The 19,129-nt window shown below is 48.2% G+C and overlaps 1 long non-coding RNA gene across 1 annotated transcript in view; it reads right to left on the bottom strand.

Annotated features, from left to right (window-relative positions):
• LOC125439059 overlaps positions 1–19,129 on the bottom strand; it is an 85,466-nt gene that overhangs the window by 28,265 nt on the left and 38,072 nt on the right. The window contains exon 2 of the long non-coding RNA XR_007245473.1: positions 11,032–11,116. This is a non-coding gene — a long non-coding RNA (uncharacterized LOC125439059). The remainder of the gene's footprint in view (positions 1–11,031; positions 11,117–19,129) is intronic.

Below are 19,129 nucleotides of genomic sequence, written 5' to 3'. Positions count from 1 at the left end.
CTAGGAGAGACTTAGGGAGTTGGGTATATTTAGCCAGGAGAAGAGAAGGTTAAGGGTGACACGATAGCCATGTTTTGATATCTGAAGGGACGTCATGTTGAAGAGAGAGCAAGTTTACACGAGCTCTTAACCTCCTACGCCACTGCTGCTCCTCAAAATGGACAACTGAGGTCCATGGTTGGGTGGCAGAGTGAGAATTTAGATTGTTTTACGGTTTTTACGATGGGATTTCATTGTGATTTTACTGACAAATTTTGTACGGTTTTTCTTTGAAGCCTGCCTTGAGAAGGTGGTCAAGGGCAGGGAACAAATGGAAACAAAACAAATAAAATGCTGGGTTGGACATTTGACCCATAAAGGCTCGTAGGATTCAGGCCCAAGTGACCAGGTGAGAGGAAACAGAAGAGAGGAGAATAGCATGAGCTGTTTGGTTTGGGGATTCCAATCAAACTTGGCCAAACAGCTGATTATCTTCACTTCCTTCAAAATCCAAATCACCGAAGGTCCTTTTCCCTGGCCAGATTCAACATCTCGCCATCTCCTCTCCTCTGTGCAAGATTCTCCTCTGTGGATCTGTCTGATCTTCTATTAAGGAGCAGCAGTGGCGTAGGAAGTTAAGAGCTCGTGTATCTAATCTGGAGGAACCAGGTTTGATTCCCAGCTCTGCCGCCTGAGCTGTGGAGGCTTATCTGGGGAATTCAGATGAGCCTGCGCACTCCCACACACGCCAGCTGGGTGACCTTGGGCTAGTCACAGCTTCTCGGAGCTCTCTCAGCCCCACCTACCTCACAGGGTGTTTGTTGTAGGGGGGAAGGGCAAAGAGATCGTAAGCCCCTTTGAGTCTCCTACAGGAGAGAAAGGGGGGATATAAATCCAAACTCCTCCTCCTCCTCCTCCTCCTCCTCCTCCTCTTCTTCTTCTTCTTCAGCCATCAGCGCCTGTGGTCATCACCACATGCTCTCCATTACACATTTAGTGGCGCCCATCCAAAGCACAAGGGCACGAAGCTACTTTGTACCGAGTCAAAGTAATGGGGCTTCTAATCAGTCCTGTCTTGGGTGACCCCAGCCGCTTCCCAGACTCGGTGATTCCAGGAACCAACCAAGGCCGTCCGCATGCAAAGCGTGTCCTCTGCCTCTGAGCCGTGCTCTGCAAATACCCTCCCTCCCTCTCTTTGCAATAACGACGTGCTCCAGTAATGAACTTAGATGTTTAAAAACTGATTAGAGTTCTCTTTCTTTCTTTCTCTTTCTTTTTTTAATTTTCTTAATAAGTATCTTCAAAATGCTTTTGGTGAGGGACTAATGAAAATGCAGCCTTCGCACGGAGGCTGGGCGAGCCGTTCCAAGAAATGCATGCAGACAAGGTCTCAGGGTCAACGAGCAATCATTTGGAGGCCATCAACAAAAGCTGAAAAGAAGACAAACAAAAGCAGGCCAGCCTGCACGAGACATCGAAAATAGCGGCGGAAATGGCGGACGACTCTCCCGAGCAGTCTATTTTCATTTGGGGCCTCTTCCGCATATGCACAGTAATTAAGGTGACCAGATGGTCACCTTTGTGATCCGGGACGGGGGAAGCGGCCGTGCGCACGCAGCCGCAGAAGCGCACGGGCTTCTGGGGCTTGCCGTTTGCCGCCCTGTCACAGAGCACCAAAAGGCAAGCCCCAGAAGGCCATGCGCTCCTGCGGCCGAGCGCACAGGAGGCTGCCGCGCTGCCTTGCGGCCCAGAAGAAAGTGCAGCAGCCTCCCAAAAAATCGGGACAATTTGCAGAACCCGCGGGACGCGGGACAAATTGTTTAAAGGCGTGACGGTCCCGCCAAAAGCGGGACGGCTGGTCAGCCTAAGAGTAATGCACATTCAATTCACTTTCACAACTGTTTGAAAGTGGATTTTGCAATTCTGCACTGTAAAATCCAGCTTCAAAGTGCATTGAAAGTGGATTGAAAGTGCATTATTCTGCAGGTGCGGAAGGGGCCTGGGAGAAGAAAAGGAAAATACCAACACCTACGGCTTGGATCCATGGTAGGGTTGCCCATCTCCAGGGGCTGGCTGTTACAAGTGACCTTCAGGCAAAAGAAATCATTTCCCTTGAAGGAAATAGACACTTCAGAAAGTCGCCACTTGAAGAAGTATATTGACAAGCTGGAACAGATCCAGAAAAGGGCAACCAAAACGGTAAAAGCTCTGGAACCTATGCCCTATGAAGAGAGACTCAGGGAGCCGGGCTTGTTTAGGTTGGGGAAGAGAAGGCTAAGAGGTGACATTTCTCTCTTTCTCACAATACTAGAACCAGGGGGCATTCATTGAAAATGCTGGGGGGAAGAATTAGGGCCAATAAAAGGAAACACTTCTTTACGCAACGTGTGATTGGTGCTTGGAATAGGCTGCCACAGGAGGTGGTGATGGCCACTCACCTGGATAGCTTTAAAAAGGGCTTGGACAGATTTATGGAGGAGAAGTCGACCTATGGCTACCAATCTTGATCCTCCTTGATCTGAGATTGCAAATGCCTTAGCAGACCAGGTGCTCAGGAGCAGCAGCAGCAGCAAAAGGTCATTGCATTCACCTCCTGCACGTGAGCTCCCAAAGGCACCTGGTGGGCCACTACGAGTAGCAGAATGCTCGACTAGATGGACTCTGGTCTGATCCAGCAGGCTAGTTCTTATGTTCTTATGATAGCCATGTTTAGATATTTGAAGAGATGTCATGTGGGTGAGGGAGCAAGCTTGTTTTCTGCTGCTCCAGAGACTAGAACAAGAAGTCATGGGTTCAAGGTGAAGGAAAATTCCACCCAAACATCAGGAAAAACTTCCTGGAAGTAAGGGCCGTTGGACAGTGGAATGCACTACCTCGGAGGGGCTTTCCGCACTTACTGTGTTGTACCGGTTTCTACTCAGGTTCAACTCAGTGTATCCGCACTACAACCGAGCTCGATGTTGTCTTGTCTCTGTTCCCCCCGCTCGGAACCGCGACATCCCTGTCGCAGTTATGAACCGCGACTCGCTGGTGGAACAAGGTCGATATCGCTTCGAAGCTTCGAAATGCAGACGCATCGAAACGACACCGCATCCACTCAACCAATCAGGAGCCGCTTCGTTCGCATGCGCAGAACGGGAGAGTCGTGACGGGCAGAGAGCGCGGCTTTTTTTATACAGTTTCCCTCACGTTTTGAAGCTACGATATCGAGATCGTTTCAAAGCGACGATTAAACTGGAAAAATTTTGGCGCCAAAGCTTCGTAGCTCCGACTGCGACGGAAGTAGTTCAGCGCGTCAATGCTACATAGCTGCGACGTACGGAAACTGTAAAAAAAAAAACCAAGAACGTTCCCGTTTCCCGCCGTAACACAAGCGCCAATCACGATCGAGGAGCGAAACAGGTACCAAGATGATCCCGCTCACTTAGCTCGGTTCCAGGAGGCCAAGGAAGTTGCTGTGCGGACAGCCAGGAATCGCCCCCCATTGAAGGGAACCGAGTCGACCTTCACTCCCTTTTGTAGTGCGGAAAGCCCCGGAGTGTGGTGGAGTCTCCTTCTTTGGAGGTTTTTCAAGAGAGGCTGGATGGCCATCTGTCAGGAGTGCTTTGATTATGTGTTCCTGCATTGCAGGGGGTTGGACTGGATGGCCTTTGGGGTCTCTTCCAACTTTTAGAATTCTACGATTCTATGACTTTACAGAATTACACCCCAGCAAAGTGCCACCCCTTTCCAAACCCCACCCTCTCTTGGCTGCACCCTGAAAATATCCTGGTATTTCCTACCCAGGATCTGGTAAACCTAGTCCATGTGGAAGAGCAGAGGAACCCAACCTGGATCTCTAGACTGGAGTCTGCCAGTCTTAACCACTACACTACAATGCCACTTCATAAGAGTCAATTTGTGATGACCTTGTAGGGTTGGCAAGGGACGAACAGCGGTGGTTTGCCATTGCCTGTCTCTGCAGAGCATTCCTAGACCTTGGTGCTCTCCCATCCATATCCTAGAACATAAGAACATAAGAACGAGCCTGCTGGATCAGACCAGAGTCCATCTAGTCCAGCTCTCTGCTACTCGCAGTGGCCCACCGGATGCCTTTGGGAACTCACATGCAGGATGTGAAAGCAATGGCCTTCTGCTGCTGCTGCTCCTGAGCACCTGGTCTGCTAAGGCATTTGCAATCTCAGATCAAGGAGGATCAAGATTGGGAGCCATAGATTGACTTCTCCTCCATCAATCTGTCCAAGCCCTTTTTAAAGCTATCCAGGTTAGTGGCCATCACCACCTCCTGTGGCAGCATATTCCAAACACCAATCACACGTTGCGTGAAGAAGTGTTTCCTTTATCCTAACCGGGGTTGACCTTGCTTAGCTTCTAGCAAGGTGACTTGGCCCGGTGACTTGGCCATACAGGTCACGTCAACATAAAAATGAACAGAGGGATCACTAAAAAAGGACAACCCCTGACAACTTACATACCTTCTGCTCGCAAGATTCAACTACACAAGTCTACTGCGTGTGTGTGTGCGCGCGCCTGCGTACGCACGCATGTGTGTGGGTAGCAGCAGGGTGGAGTGGTTACTTCCTGAGGTTTGGATGGGGCTGCCTGTCTGGGCCGTGAGCAGATTTAGATGAGCTTGCTCATAAACCAGGTTTAGTACTGGTGTTGGTAAAAGAGCAGGGCTAGGCCAGGTTTTCATCCATAAATCTCACCAGAGGGCCTTTAGCTCATCACTTACTGTCATTGCAACTGACCTCATCTGATTGCTAAGCAGATATAAGGAAGCCTATTAGCTCTTCTGAATGAGTTGTCCTGATTGAGGGAATATAAGATGTGGTGATTTTGGATCATCAGACCCTTGAGATGAGGACCCTGGTCTGTAGAGACCCTCCCTGACTTGAAGAAAAATGGCATTTTCTGCCTTTAATCAGTGAACACCAGGATCCATAGCCCCTAAAATTATATCGGCCACTCCAAAATCTTGCAAAAATCCAGAGTGCACCCTGAAAACCACATGCCCGCACCAAAGAGGGATATCCCGGATCTTTGGAAGGTTTTATTTGTGCATAATATTGCCCGAGAACTTTGGAATCCTCAACTGTTTCAACATGACAGACATTATTCATCGCCAACCTACACAAAGTACGCAGGAAAGGTCCAGAGAATAACATAAGAGAGACCTCGTTACTCAGAGCTGAACCTACACAGATGCCACGCTATTTCGGTTCCAACTAAAAACAGGGACTCATTGAGTTTGGCAACCTGAAGATACTCCCCACCCGCTCCAGAGCGAGGAAAGATTATTTTTCACCGCTAAATCAACACTGGGTATGTGTTCCAGATCTTTTTGATTCTAAACCAGTTGCCATTTAGATAGATAGATAGATAGATAGATAGATAGATAGATAGATAGATAGATAGATAGATAGATAGATAGAGAGAGAGAGAGAGAGAGAGAGAGAGAGAGATCCAAGTCAAGTTAGGCAAGCTTGGCTCTCCTTAAATAACAAGAGTGGGATCAAGGAAAGATTTTAAGGTGAGCTGAGCTACCACCTTCCCTTATCTGAGAAGTTTCCCAAGTCTTATTCAACACCGAGGGAATGCAACTCAGCAGAGAAGACTCTGCTTTGCATGCAGATGGCCTCACATTCAGTCCCTGGCATCTCAGTTGAAAAAGAGTCATGGAGCATACAGTGGCGTAGCTAAGAGGCTGCGGGGGGACTGGAGCCCCAGACACCACTTCCTTGGGGTGCACCAGAGGTGGGATCCAGCAGGTTCTCACCAGTTCCCGAGAGTGGGTTACTAATTATTTGTGTGTGCCGAGAGGGGGTTACTAATTGGGTCCACTTTTCCGCTCATCTCCGTTGCCTTTGCCTCCCCGAGGAAGTGCATACTGCCTTTGAAGGTGAAAGGTTCCATATAGCAATTATGCGACTAATAATGTAACTCCCCTGAACTGGGTGAATCCCTTCCAGGTACCTTCGGCAATTCATGGATTCTCAGCCTTTCCATACCTTTTATCTCACCAGTCCTCCTATCAAAAGAACCTGTGTGTTTCCACCATTGCTGTGTTCAGAATTTGTGAGTTGGGGCATTTTCTATAATGTGATGATGATTTAGAAATGACCTGGTGCAAAAAAAAAAATTAGGGAGTAGAGTGGTGGGGTGGCTGCCCTTGGGGGGGCATCCTTAACTCATAGGTTTTGCCCAGGGCTCCAGGGTTTGCCTAGAATGTACGCCTCTGCCCCCTTTGCTGAGGGGGGGCTGGCCGAGGGAACCTGTTACTTAAAATGTTTGGATCCTACCACTGGGGTGCACTACAAGGCCACACACCTGAGACCCACTTCGAGGAGAGGTGCAGCCAGTCTGAACAGACAATACTCGCTTGGATGGATTAAGGGTCTGATTTAGTACAAGAGTCAGGAATGGCGCCTGCCCCCTCCCGACTTCAGACCAAGAGGTGCCAAAGGCCACACCTGGGCCAGGGGGAAATCAGTTCAATTGGAGTAGAGGGTCGCGAACCAGCCAACCTTCTCTGTATCCAACACTCTGCCATAATGCGTTAATGGGCCTTTTGTTCTATTCCAATGCGCTTAGTAATGTAGTTAACTAGAGCACCCGTTATGTGCTCCGGTAGGGAGGAAGGAGGTACGGGGGCTGCGGGCTCTGTCCGGCAGGAGACATAAGAACATAAGAACATAAGAACAAGCCAGCTGGATCAGACCAGAGTCCATCTAGTCCAGCTCTCTGCTACTCGCAGTGGCCCACCAGGTGCCTTTGGGAGCTCACGTGCAGGAGGTGAAAGCAATGGCCTTCTGCAGCTGTTGCTCCCGAGCACCTGGACTGTTAAGGCATTTGCAATCTCAGATCAAGGAGGATCAAGATTGGGAGCCATACATCGACTTCTCCTCCATAAATCTGTCCAAGCCCCTTTTAAAGCTATCCAGGTTAGTGGCCATCACCACCTCCTGTGGCAGCATATTCCAAACACCAATCACACATTGCGTGGTCATGGACAATCACCATGACCTTGAGATACTCACTTTCCATAGCAATGTCTTTCAGACTCAGAGACCTTCATTGGGCATATACAACATACGGACAAAAGAGAATAAATCCAGTAGAGAACAGTAAAAATAATATGGACAGAAGCCAATGCTAATAAGGGAACCCTAATTCAAAACGCGCAGCAAAAATCTGGCTACGATTTCCGTTGTTTCCGCCTCGGGATTGTTGAGCAGGGAAATCATCTTTGCGTTGATAGGAAGATCCGAGAATCCAACCGAGGTTAAAGCAGAGAAGTCCGGCCAAAAGCTGTTATACTTAGGGCAGGACAGCAAGATGTGTTCAAGGGAGTCAATATAAGTAGCGCAGAAAGAACAGTGTCGATCATGCCGAGGGATGTTTAAGAACCGGCCTTGAAGTAAAGACGATGGAAAGGAATTGCATCTTGCTCTTGAGAATGCCCATCTGAGTTTATGGCCAATGTCTTTCACATCTTGCTGTCCTCACATTCCTTGAGAAAGGGGGAGGGGGAAGGCACAACGAGGGATATTGCTGCAAAAGCCAGGACCCACAGAAGTGGCTTTCTGACTCTGAGTACCTGTTGCCAACTCAATACAGACTTCTGATTTCAAAATCTAGAGTCTGCTTATTGGCCTCTGGTCCAGAATCTAACAATAAGATAGCTTCATGTGTTTCTCATGGCTCCCTTCTCTTCCCCTTTCAGCTGGGAGAGCGACTCTTTCAACCCTTTGAAACCTGCCAGCTGGGTCTAGTGTGCATATGAATAACCTATGCCTATTTGACAAATAATTGAAAGATTATTTGCCCACAATATCACAGGACATCTGGGGCAACTTTTGGCTTATAAACAGAAGCCACGTGGCTATCTACCAGGAGTGCTTTGATTGTGGCGTAGGAGGTTAAGAGCTCGTGTATCTAATCTGGAGGAACCGGGTTTGATTCCCAGCTCTGCTGCCTGAGCTGTGGAGGCTTATCTGGGGAATTCAGATTAGCCTGTGCACTCCCACACATGCCAGGTGGGTGACCTTGGGCTATTCACAGCTTCTTGGAGCTCTCTCAGCCCCACCTACCTCACAGGGTGTTTGTTGTGAAGGGGGAAGGGCAAGGAGATTGTAAGCCCCTTTGAGTCTCCTGCAGGAGAGAAAGGGGGGATATAAATCCAAACTCTTCTTCTTCTTCATGTGTTTCTCATGACTCCCTTCTCTTCCCCTTTCAGCTGGGAGAGCGACTCTTTCAACCCTTTGAAACCTGCCAGCCAGTCTAGCGTGCATATGAATAACCTATGCCTATTTGACAAATAATTGAAAGATTATTTGCCCCCAATATCACAGGACATCTGGGCAACCTTTGGCTTATAAACAGAAGCCACGTGGCCATCTACCAGGAGTGCTTTAATTGTGTCTTCCATCCTTTCTTAAGTTTATTTACAGTCATAGACCAGATCAGAAAAGTATCAGCGAAATACACATTCAAACAAACACCACAATAACCAAACTGGCCAGGACTGTGTCTTCCAAACACTTCTTCACGCAACGTGTGATTGGTGTTTGGAATATGCTGCCACAGGAGGTGGTGGTGGCCACTTACCTGGATAGCTTTAAAAGGGGCTTGGACAGATTTATGGAGGAGAAGTCGATTTATGGCTACCAATCTTGATCCTCCTTGATCTGAGATTGCAAATGCCTTAACAGACCAGGTGATCGGGAGCAGCAGCCGCAGAAGGCCATTGCTTTCACCTCCTGCATGTGAGCTCCCAAAGGCACCTGGTGGGCCACTGCGAGTAGCAGAGAGCTGGACTAGATAGACTCTGGTCTGATCCAGCTGGCTTGTTCTTATGTTCTTATGTTCTTATGTTCCAGCATGGTAGGGGGCTGGACTTGATGGCCCTGGGGGTCTTTTCCAACTCTACGTTACTATGAATTTGTGTTGCACACCACCAACCTTTCAGTTGCAAAACTCAGCCGCGCGTTCAAATACGGAGGGTATATATATTTTCTCCAAACCCAAATTTATCCATCGCACTAGGGAAAAATATCACTAAAATATAAGATATAAAAAAATTGCTAAATATAGTGCTGTAAATTACTAAATCTGACCTGCTCTAGCTCGCAGTGAGATTAACAAATCCGAACTCCACTTGCCGGGGAATAATTTACCTGTCAATTGCAAGTTAATAGGGATGAAATTGCCAGGATACTGCCTCCTTCGATCAAATCTGAATACACAAAACACTGATATGGGCCCATGCTAGAGCAGCCGCAATATGCCAACCTTTGACCCCATTCAATCTATCTGTCATTACCAGCGCCATTACCCCACAGGTGTAAATTGAAATCTGCCCAGTTAAACCAAACTGTCACATTTTCAGGCTCGTGGGTCCAATAGCTTTTCACTAGCCGGTAATTCAAAGGCACGCTTACAAGAGAATTATACTCCCGTTGGGGTATTTTAGGCATAGAGGGACACAGAACAAGATTCGGTCCCAGGCAGTTCAAATTCCTCTGGCGTTCCGAGAGCAAAGTTCGCGAGCTGAGGACGGATCGCAAAATCTAGACTCACGGGCAGGACGAAGGAGTACATCAATTGCAGAAGCGTATCTCACTTTACCAAAGTTTGAAAAGACACCGGTTTTTAATTAGCCAAGATAATCCACGGGACCACAAGGACTTAATGTATTTTATTATTATTTTTTAATTAATGTTTTTAATTAATGTATTTTATTTTAGTCTTGAATGTAAGCCGCTCTGAGCCCTATGGGGAAGAGCGGCATATAAGTTTGATGAAATAAAATATATTATACAGGCCAAGGAACCATTTGTCCTTCTCCGTGGTATCTCTAGACCACTAAACTTTCTCCTGGATTAAAGTAAAATTCCAGTGTGTGATGTCATATGCACCTAACAGCAGCAGCAGCAGCAGCAGAAGAAGAAGAAGAAGAAGAAGAAGAAGAAGCAGAAGAAGAAGAAGAAGAAGAAGAAGAAGAAGAAGAAGAAGAAGTGGCGAAGAGAAGAGAAGAAGAAGAAGAAGAAGAAAGAAGAAGAGGGAGGGAGGAGGAGGAGGAAGGAGGGAGGGAGGGAGGAGGAGGAGGAGGAAGGAGGGAGGGAGGGAGGGAGGGAGGGAGGAAGGAGGGAGGGGGGGGGGGGGGGGGGGAGGGAGGAGGAGGAGGAGGAAGAGGAGGAGGAGGAGGAAGAGGAGGAGGAGGAAGAGGAGGAGGAGTTTGGATTTATATCCCCCCTTTCTCTCCTGCAGGAAACTCAAAGGGTCAGAGGAGGAGGAGGAAGAGGAGGAGGAGGAGGAGGAGGAGGAGGAGTTTGGATTTATATCCCCCCTTTCTCTCCTGCAGGAAACTCAAAGGGGCTTGCAATCTCCTTGCCCTTCCCCCCTCACAACAAACACCCTGTGAGGTAGGTCTACTAACAATCAAGGTCTACTAACTAGTTGTGAACGTGGCATTTCAACGGTCGAGATGATTTAAAACACATGGTCTACTTTCCTTTCCAATGCTAATAAAAGTATGAGGCATCAGGTTTTTATATGACAAACCAAGCAGGTAGTTAGCCTAACTCAACACCACCCACAGCCCCCCGGGGATAGGGCGGTATAGAAAACCAAATAATAAATACATAAATACATAAATACATAAACACACTTCACCAGAACTAGTGGCAGTAGGCAATCTCAAGGAGGGAGGAAGACCAGAGGATCTCTGTCCCCGTAAGCGCGCTGCCTGTTAACTGGGGATAAGGCAAGAGGGGCATTCTGGAAAACCTGGGGCATTCTGGGGCAGGATGGAGATATGGGGCGAGGGTCGTGGCAGGGGGCCGCATGGGGCACCGCACGGGCCAAGTGCCCCAGTGGGGCAGTTCCCCTGCATGCCCCTGACCTGAACACACCAGAAATGACAGTGTGTCGATTCAAAGAACAAGTACGAGGAAGAAAACGCATATTAAAAAGGGACCAACAGACCAAGATCTGTCACATCGATCCACTTCACAGGTCACGTAACCAGACGTCCGTGCCATCAATTACCTTGTGTCGAAGTTAGACTTTGCCGCTTTTCACCAGACGTGTCCTCCGATCCAGTTATCCCGGCCAGATGAGATTATTCTCTAGTCTGTCACACAGAGAGATGTAATTCAAAAATCACAATTTTCACCATTCAATTAATGTAGAAGTTTTTTTTTTTCTGCCTATCATGCACAGCCTTTTTTTGTTTTTTTTACACATTTCTCTGTTTAAAATGCTAGCCCTTTTGGGTTTTGTAAGGGAGAAGGTTGGCTAATAAACTTTTTTAAAAAAAGCATAATAATAATAAAATAAACTGTGGATACAGGAAAAAAAGCGAAAGAAGGAAGCTGGTTGACGGACTCGCATATATTTCTTGCTTAGCAAGACTCAGGCCCCTTCCGCACATGCAGGATAACGCACTTTCAGTCCACTTCCAATACACACTGCAGATGTGCGGAATAGCAAAATCTACCTGCAAACAACTGTGAAAGTGGATTATACGGCCTCTCCATTCGGCTGAGGCCAATCTACTGGTGGTCCCTGGCCCCTCAATGATGCGGCTGGCCTCCACCCGGGCCAGGGCCTTTACGGCTCTGGCCCCGGCCTGGTGGAACACTCTTCCTCCAGCTGTCTGGGCCCTGCGGGATCTGAGCGAGTTCCGCAGGGCCTGTAAGACGGAGCTGTTCCGCCGGTCCTTTGGAGGGACCGGCCACTGATTGGTCCCTCCACCCCCACTTTGGCTCTTTACATCTGAGCCTTTCCATCTAACTGGGATTCACCGTCTCTCCCTCTTAGGGAGGATTTTTAAAAATGGGGTTTTAGCGGACGCCTCTGCTTACCATTATGTCCACTGCTGTTTTTAAAGGTTTTAGAAATGAAATGATATTTATAATTGTATCGAGATTTTATGTTGTGCACCGCCCGGAGCCCGTCGGGGATGGGGCGGTATAAAAATCTAACTAACTAACTAACTAACTAACTAACTAACTAACTAACTAACTAACTAACTAACTAACAAACAAACAAACAAACAAACAAACAAACAAACAAACAAATAAATTATTCTGCATGTGTGGAAGGGGTCTCAGTTCAGTTAGCTGTATCGCGTGAATGGAGCAAACACATTGGCCAGGCTATTTAATGGATTAAAAATTTATTTGTTGATCACCTTATTAACAGCTGTGAGAACTCGGCTAAGTAAACGAGTACCGAGGTCCTTTGACCAAATCTTACTTCTGCCCAAAATTTGCTAGCTGGCCACTCCCTGATTCTGGGGATATTATATACAGAATGTGAATACTGTCCTACCAAGTAAGGATAACCGAATAATTCCTTCCTTCCTTCCTTCCTTCCTTCCTTCCTTCCTTCCTTCCTTCCTTCCTTCCTTCCTTCCTTCCTCCCTTCCTCCCATCCTCCCTCCCTCCCTCCCTCCCTTCCTTTCTTCCTTCCTTAGCCCCAGGAGCAGCAGTGGCGTAGGAGGTTAAGAGCTCATGTATCTAATCTGGAGGAACCGGGTTTGATTCTCCGCTCTGCCACCTGAGCTGTGGAGGCTTATCTGGGGAATTCAGATTAGCCTGCACACTCCCACACACGCCAGCTGGGTGACCTTGGGCTAGTCACAGCTTCTGGGAGCTCTCTCAGCCCCACCCACCTCACAGGGTGTTTGGTGTGAGGGGGGAAGGGCAAGGAGATTGTCAGCCCCTTTGAGTCTCCTGCAGGAGAGAAAGGGGGGATATAAATCCAAACTCTTCTCTTCTTCTTCTTCTTCAAATCCAAAGGCCTCGCTCAGGTAGCCCTCTGCCAAAATCAGGCATGAAAACTGGGGGAAGAGAAGCAATACTGCAGCCGTTCCAATTCTCCTGGAGGAATCCTGCATTATAAACACCCATCAGCAATTCTGAAAGAAGTTCAGGTGTAGAAAGGTTTCGAAACACCCTCTTGCTGAAGCCGCTGGGGAAATGGATCCCAGGTGGCTTACGCATGCGGAGGAACAGGCGAGACAGATTCTCAGGCAGAATTTAACCCTCAGGGTCGCCAATCTCCAGGTGGTGGCTGGAGCAGAGGCGTATCTAGGGAAAATGTAAGCCGGTGAAAAATCTGAGTTTTCTGCCCCCCCCCTCCCTGTATGGGCAGCTGCCCGCCCCTACCACAACCGAAAAAATATTTTTTGCAGCAGGTATTAAAGTCAACGTATGGATGGGGGGGGGAGGAGGAAGGGGGAGATTTTCCACACACCCCACGTGACTAAATGGCCAGAACCCCGGGACAATTGTCTCCATATGTCCCCCTCGGTGGTACGCCCCTGGGCTGGAAATTTCCTACCATTACAACTGATAGCCAGGTGGCACAGATAGGTTTTCCTGGAGAAACTGGCTACTTTGGAAGGTGGATCAATGGCATTATACCCAACTGAAGTCTCTCCCTTCCTCAAATCCTGCCCTTCCGGGGCTCCACTCCCCAAATCTCCAGGTATCCTCCAACCTGAAGCTGGAAACTCTATGTGCCAGGTGACCCCCCCCCTCTAGCTAGGGGGCACCATCGGTGGAACCATCAGAAGAAGGAGAAAAGTTTGGATTTATATCCCCCCCTTTCTTTCCTGTAAGGAGACTCGAAGAGGATTACAATCTCCTTTTTCCTCCTCCCCCCCCCCCGCCCCACAACAAACACCCTGTGAGGTGGGTGGGGCTGAGAGAGCTCTGAAGAACTGTGAAGAGCCCAAGGTCACCCAGCAAGCATGTGTTGGGAGTGCACAAGCTAATCTAGTTCACCAGATAAGCCTCCACAGCTCAAGCGACAGAGCGGGGGATCAATCCCAGTTCTCCAGATCAGAGTGCACCTGCTCTTAACCACTACACCACGCTGGCTCACACCAGAAAGGTAGCAGCCACCCACCCACTAAATTCATCTGGACTCAGCTCCAACTCTAGACCCCTTCATCACAGTAGGGTTGCTCTGCGGTGTAACGATGACCGTTTTTGTCTCCCCTCAAATTTCAGTCCCGTGACTTAAGAACATAAGAACATAAGAACGAGCCTGCTGGATCAAACCAGAGTCCATCTAGTCCAGCATTCTGCTACTCGCAGTGGCCCACCAGGTGCCTTTGGGAGCTGACGTGCAGGATGTGAGAGCAATGGCCTTCTGCTGCTGCTGCTCCCGAGCACCTGGTCTGCTAAGGCATTTGCCATCTCAGATCAAGGAGGATCAAGATTGGGAGCCATAGATCGACTTCTGCTCCATCAATCTGTCCAAGCCCTTTTTAAAGCCATCCAGGTGAGTGGCCATCACCACCTCCTGGGGCAGCATATTCCAAACACCAATCACACGTTGCGTGAAGAAGTGTTTCCTTTGATTAGTCCTAATTCTTCCCCCCAGCATTTTCAATGGATGCCCCCTGGTTCTAGTCTTGTGAGAAAGAGAGAATAATTTCTCTCTGTCCACATTTTCTACCCCATGCATAATTTTATAGACTTCAATCCTATCCCCCCTCAGACGTCTCCTCTCCAAACGAAAGAGTCCCAAACGCTGCAGCCTCTCCTCATAGGGAAGGTGCTCCAGTCCCTCAATCATCCTCGTTGCCCTTCCCTGCACTTTCTCTATCTCTTCGATATCCTTTTTGAGATGTGGCGACCATCCTCCTAGTTTCCTCCTCGACAAGACCAAAGAGTTTAGCGGGGAAGAGTGCCGAAAAGTCAACCCTGCCGAGCCACAGACAAGATGATGGCTTAATATCCCACTCTGCCTCATATCCACTCGAAGACGGCCGTCACACGACACACCGATTCTCCCACTAATGTGGGTAAGAGACCCTTACACATTTATGGTCAAGCATTGGAAGCAAAGATCAAACAGCCGGTAGCGACGCCGGGAAAAACACGGCGTGGCCCTTTTAGTGGCTTAATTACCACTTGTCCGGTGGCGCCCTGACCCCCAACTGTCATTTACAAATTCAAGAGGCATCCAGGCTCGAGCGACCCCTCTTAAACTCTCACGTCAGCATGCAAATGGAGTTTAATATAATTAGCAGGGACAGAAAGTCAGGGTCAATGGTGTTTTTTTTTAATCCACCAGGCCAGATGAGACCCGATTCTAATTTAATGCTCTAGACTGTCAAAGGAATAACCCCCCCACCTCTCCGCCCTCCCCCTGCAGAACCTCTCCTTTGAAAAGAGGGCACGTCAGATTTTGAAAGGGTTGGAGACAGGACGCAATGTCCTTGCCAACAGATGGGGGGAGAGCAAATGGTCAGGTCCGTTTGGGCCAGGGGGAAAAAGGTAAGAACATAAGAACGAGCCTGCTGGATCAGACCAGAGTCCATCTAGTCCAGCACTCTGCTACTCGCAGTGGCCCACCAGGTGCCTTTGGGAGCTCCGTGCAGGAGGTGAAAGCAATGGCCTTCTGCTGCTGCTGCTGCTGCTGCTCCCGAGCACCTGGTCTGCTAAGGCATTTGCAATCTGAGATCAAGGAGGATCAAAATTGGTAGCCACAGATCGACTTCTCCTCCATAAATCGGTCCAAGCCCTTTTTAATAAGAACATGAGAACTAGCCTGCTGGATCAGACCACAGCCCATCTAGTCCAGCTCTCTGCTACTCGCAGTGGCCCAACAGGTGTCTTTGGGAGCTCACGTGCAGGATGTGAAAGCAATGGCCTGCTGCTGCTGCTGCTCCTGAGCACCTGGTCTGCTAAGGCATTTGCAATCTGAGATCAAGGAGGATCAAGATTGGTAGCCACAGATCGACTTCTCCTCCATAAATCTGTCCAAGCCCCTTTTTAATAAGAACATAAGAACTAGCCTGCTGGATCAGACCAGAGAACCAAATGTCAAATGTCACTCCGAGTGGGGCCCGGCTGAGTGGTCAAGAATCAGCTTTGCGTGCTTAAGAATCACAGAGTTGGAAGAGACCCCAAGGGCCATCCAGTCCAACCCCTTGCAATGCAGGAACACACAATCAGAGCACTCCTGACAGGTGGCCATCCAGCCTCTCTTGAAAAACCTCCAAAGAAGGAGACTCCACCTTACTCCGAGGTAGTGCATTCCACTGTCGAACAGCCCTGACGGTCAGGAAGTTTTTCCTAATATTTAGATGGAATCTCTTCTCCTGCATCATGAGCCCATTACAGAGAGAAATGTTGACAGAGAGAAATTTTTCTCTTTCTCACAATCCTAGAACCAGGGGACATTCATTGAAAATGCTGGGGGGGAAGAGTTAGGACTAATAAAAGGAAACACTTTTTCACACAACGTGTGATTGGTGTTTGGAAGATGCTGCCACAGGAGGTGGTGATGGCCACTCACCTGGATAGCTTTAAAAAGGGCTGGGACAGATTTATGGAGGAGAAGTCGATCTATGGCTACCAATCTTGATCCTCCTTGATCTCGGATTGCAAATGCCTTAACAGATCAGGTGCTCAGGAGCAGCAGCAGCAGCAGAAGGCCATTGCGTTCACCTCCTGCACGTGATCTCCCAAAGGCACCTGGTGGGCCACTGCGAGTAGCAGAGAGCTGAACTAGATGGACTCTGGTCTGATCCAGCTGGCTTGTTCTTATGTTCTTATGTTCTTTCTCCTGGTCCTGGTCTCTGGAGCAGCAGAAAACAAGCTTGCTCCCTCACCAACATGACATCCCTTCAAATATTTAAACATGGCTATCATGTCACCTCTTAACCTTCTCTTCACCAAACTTAACATGTTGAGATCTTTAAGTCTCTCCTCGTAGACCTTTTACCATTTTGGTTACCCTCCTCTGGACTCGTTCTACAGCAGAACAAGCAGGATACTGGCAAGCTGGAACGGGTTCTTATCATCCTTGGCTCCACCTTTGAAGCCAAACATAATGTAAGAATCAAGACGCTGCCCTTCTACTGAGTCGAAAAAGGAGCACTGTCCTGGAGACCACAAATTCTGGTTGGCTACCAAAGTCAGCCCAAATCTGTCGACCCCTAGGGCAGTGGTGGCGAACCTATGGCACGGGTGCCAGAGGTGGCACTCAGAGCCCTCTCTGTGGGCACGCGCAAACAGAGTGCCCCCCCACACACACACACATCTAGGCTGGCCTGGGCCGCTGGGCTCGATTATCAGCATTAAACCTAAGACCTAGTTTTGGGGAAGCAGTGTAGGTAACCCTGTTAAGCGCTGTTAAACCTCACTGATTTTCATGCGAAGAACTAAAGCGCGATCCTTTACCTGGGAGTAAGCTTGGTTGCTGGCAATGGGGCTTGCTTCTGAGTAAACCCTCCTAGGGTCGTGATTCACCCGTTGAAAGAGTTGCATGGTTGCTTCAAAGCAAAGCCACCGACTACTACCAAGCTTACTCCTGAGTAATGCACGCCTCAAAGCCAACTGTTTTTTTCTAAACGAATACCTCAATATTCAGGTTATATTGCCGTGTTGGCATTTTGCGATACATAAGTGGGTTTTGGGTTGCAGTTTGGGCACTCGGTCTCAAAAAGGTTGGCCATCACTGCCCTAGGGGAATCTTCCTGAAAACACAGAGATAGAAGCAGGGGCAAGCCCCTCATCAAACAGGAAAACCCCTTAGCATGGCCATATAAGCTGCTGAGCAAACCCTAACAGATGGTTGCAAAAATTACATGAATCAGTGTTGTTATAGCAACGATGTCAGATCTAAAAAACCCCGTAAAGTTCACATAATAAACAGCATTAAGGTTTTTTCAAAAATAAAAAACACGTAGTAAGATAAAAATGGATTGGCTCAACCTTGAAATAACCACCCAAGCTTCCCTTTCCAATCCCATAATACGACTGGTGAAATGATTTCAGAGTCATTTCTCATTTCTCATGTTATGCCAAGATAAACTTGAGTTTGTGAACAGGAATACACTTAACAGGTAAATGGTCTTTTTGGACATGTTCTTAACACCAGTGAGGTGTATGCCCAAAATCGATCACACAAAATAGTTGACCGGAAACGAATAAGTGCCTCAGCCTTTCGGACACGCAAATGCACAAGAATCTCACAGTGACAATATTCTAACACAAAATTTGCCACTGCAGAACGACACAACTATACTCTGAAAACAAAACCAAAAAAAATCCCAGAAGATATAAGCAAAGAGGCAGGCAAAATGAACACTGGGACATTATTTCCGTATGAAAGGGGAGGGGAACGGAAGAGAACCCAACTGCTAGATCTCAAAAATAATTGCTGCTGCTGCTAAAGAATATGTCGATCACTAAATAGGTGATTAGATAATCACGGTTATTTCAACGAGCCCGGCAGGAAAATCGCGGCAAGTTTTCAATGCAAAATATGCCACTGCTAAGCAAGAAATTGTTTTTTCTGTAATTCCGAGAGCTGGGTCAGGCCAAATTTTGGGAGGTACGGGAGATTCTTCACCATCGCACAAAAAGGATGGTCTTTAAGAAGAGTTTGAAGAAGAGTTTGGATTTATATCCCCCCTTTCTCTCCTGCAGGAGACTCAAAGGGGCTTACAATCTCCTTGCCCTTCCCCCCTCACAACACACACCCTGAAAGGGAGGTGGGGCTGAGAGAGCTCCGAGAAGCTGTGACTAGCCCAAGGTCTCCCAGCTGGCATGTGTGGGAGTGTACAAGCTAATTCTCCAGATAAGCCTCCACAGCTCAGGCGGCAGAGCTGGGAATCAAACCCGGTTCCTCCAGATTAGATACACAAGCTCTTAACCTCCTATGCCACTGCTGTATGTCATGATCTAAGACCAGGAGTAATGGGTTCAAGGTAAAGGAAAACAGATTTCACCTAAACATCAGGAACTAAGAAGCAGAGGTGGTTTGCCATTACATTCCTCTGTGACGTCTTCCTTGGTGGTCTTCCACCCAAGTAGTGGCCCTGCTTGGCACCTTCCTAGCAAGGAGCTTTCAAGGCAAGTGAGTATTTGAGATGGTTTGCCATTGCCATCCTCTGCAGAGCCTTTCATGGTGATCTCCCATCCAAGTATTGACCACGCTTAGCTTCCTCCGGCAAAGAGCTTTCAAGGCAAATGAGAAGTTGAGGTGGTTTGCCATTGCCATCCTCTACAGAGCCTTTTGTGGTGGTCTCTCATCCAAGTATTGACCACGCTTAGCTTCCTCCAGCAAAGAGCTTTCAAGGCAAATGAGAAGTTGAGGTGGTTTGCCATTGCCA

This window comes from Sphaerodactylus townsendi, linkage group LG09, assembly GCF_021028975.2.
Source record: "Sphaerodactylus townsendi isolate TG3544 linkage group LG09, MPM_Stown_v2.3, whole genome shotgun sequence".
NCBI lineage: Eukaryota > Metazoa > Chordata > Lepidosauria > Squamata > Sphaerodactylidae > Sphaerodactylus > Sphaerodactylus townsendi.
This window is presented reverse-complemented; position numbering and strand designations above follow the sequence as displayed.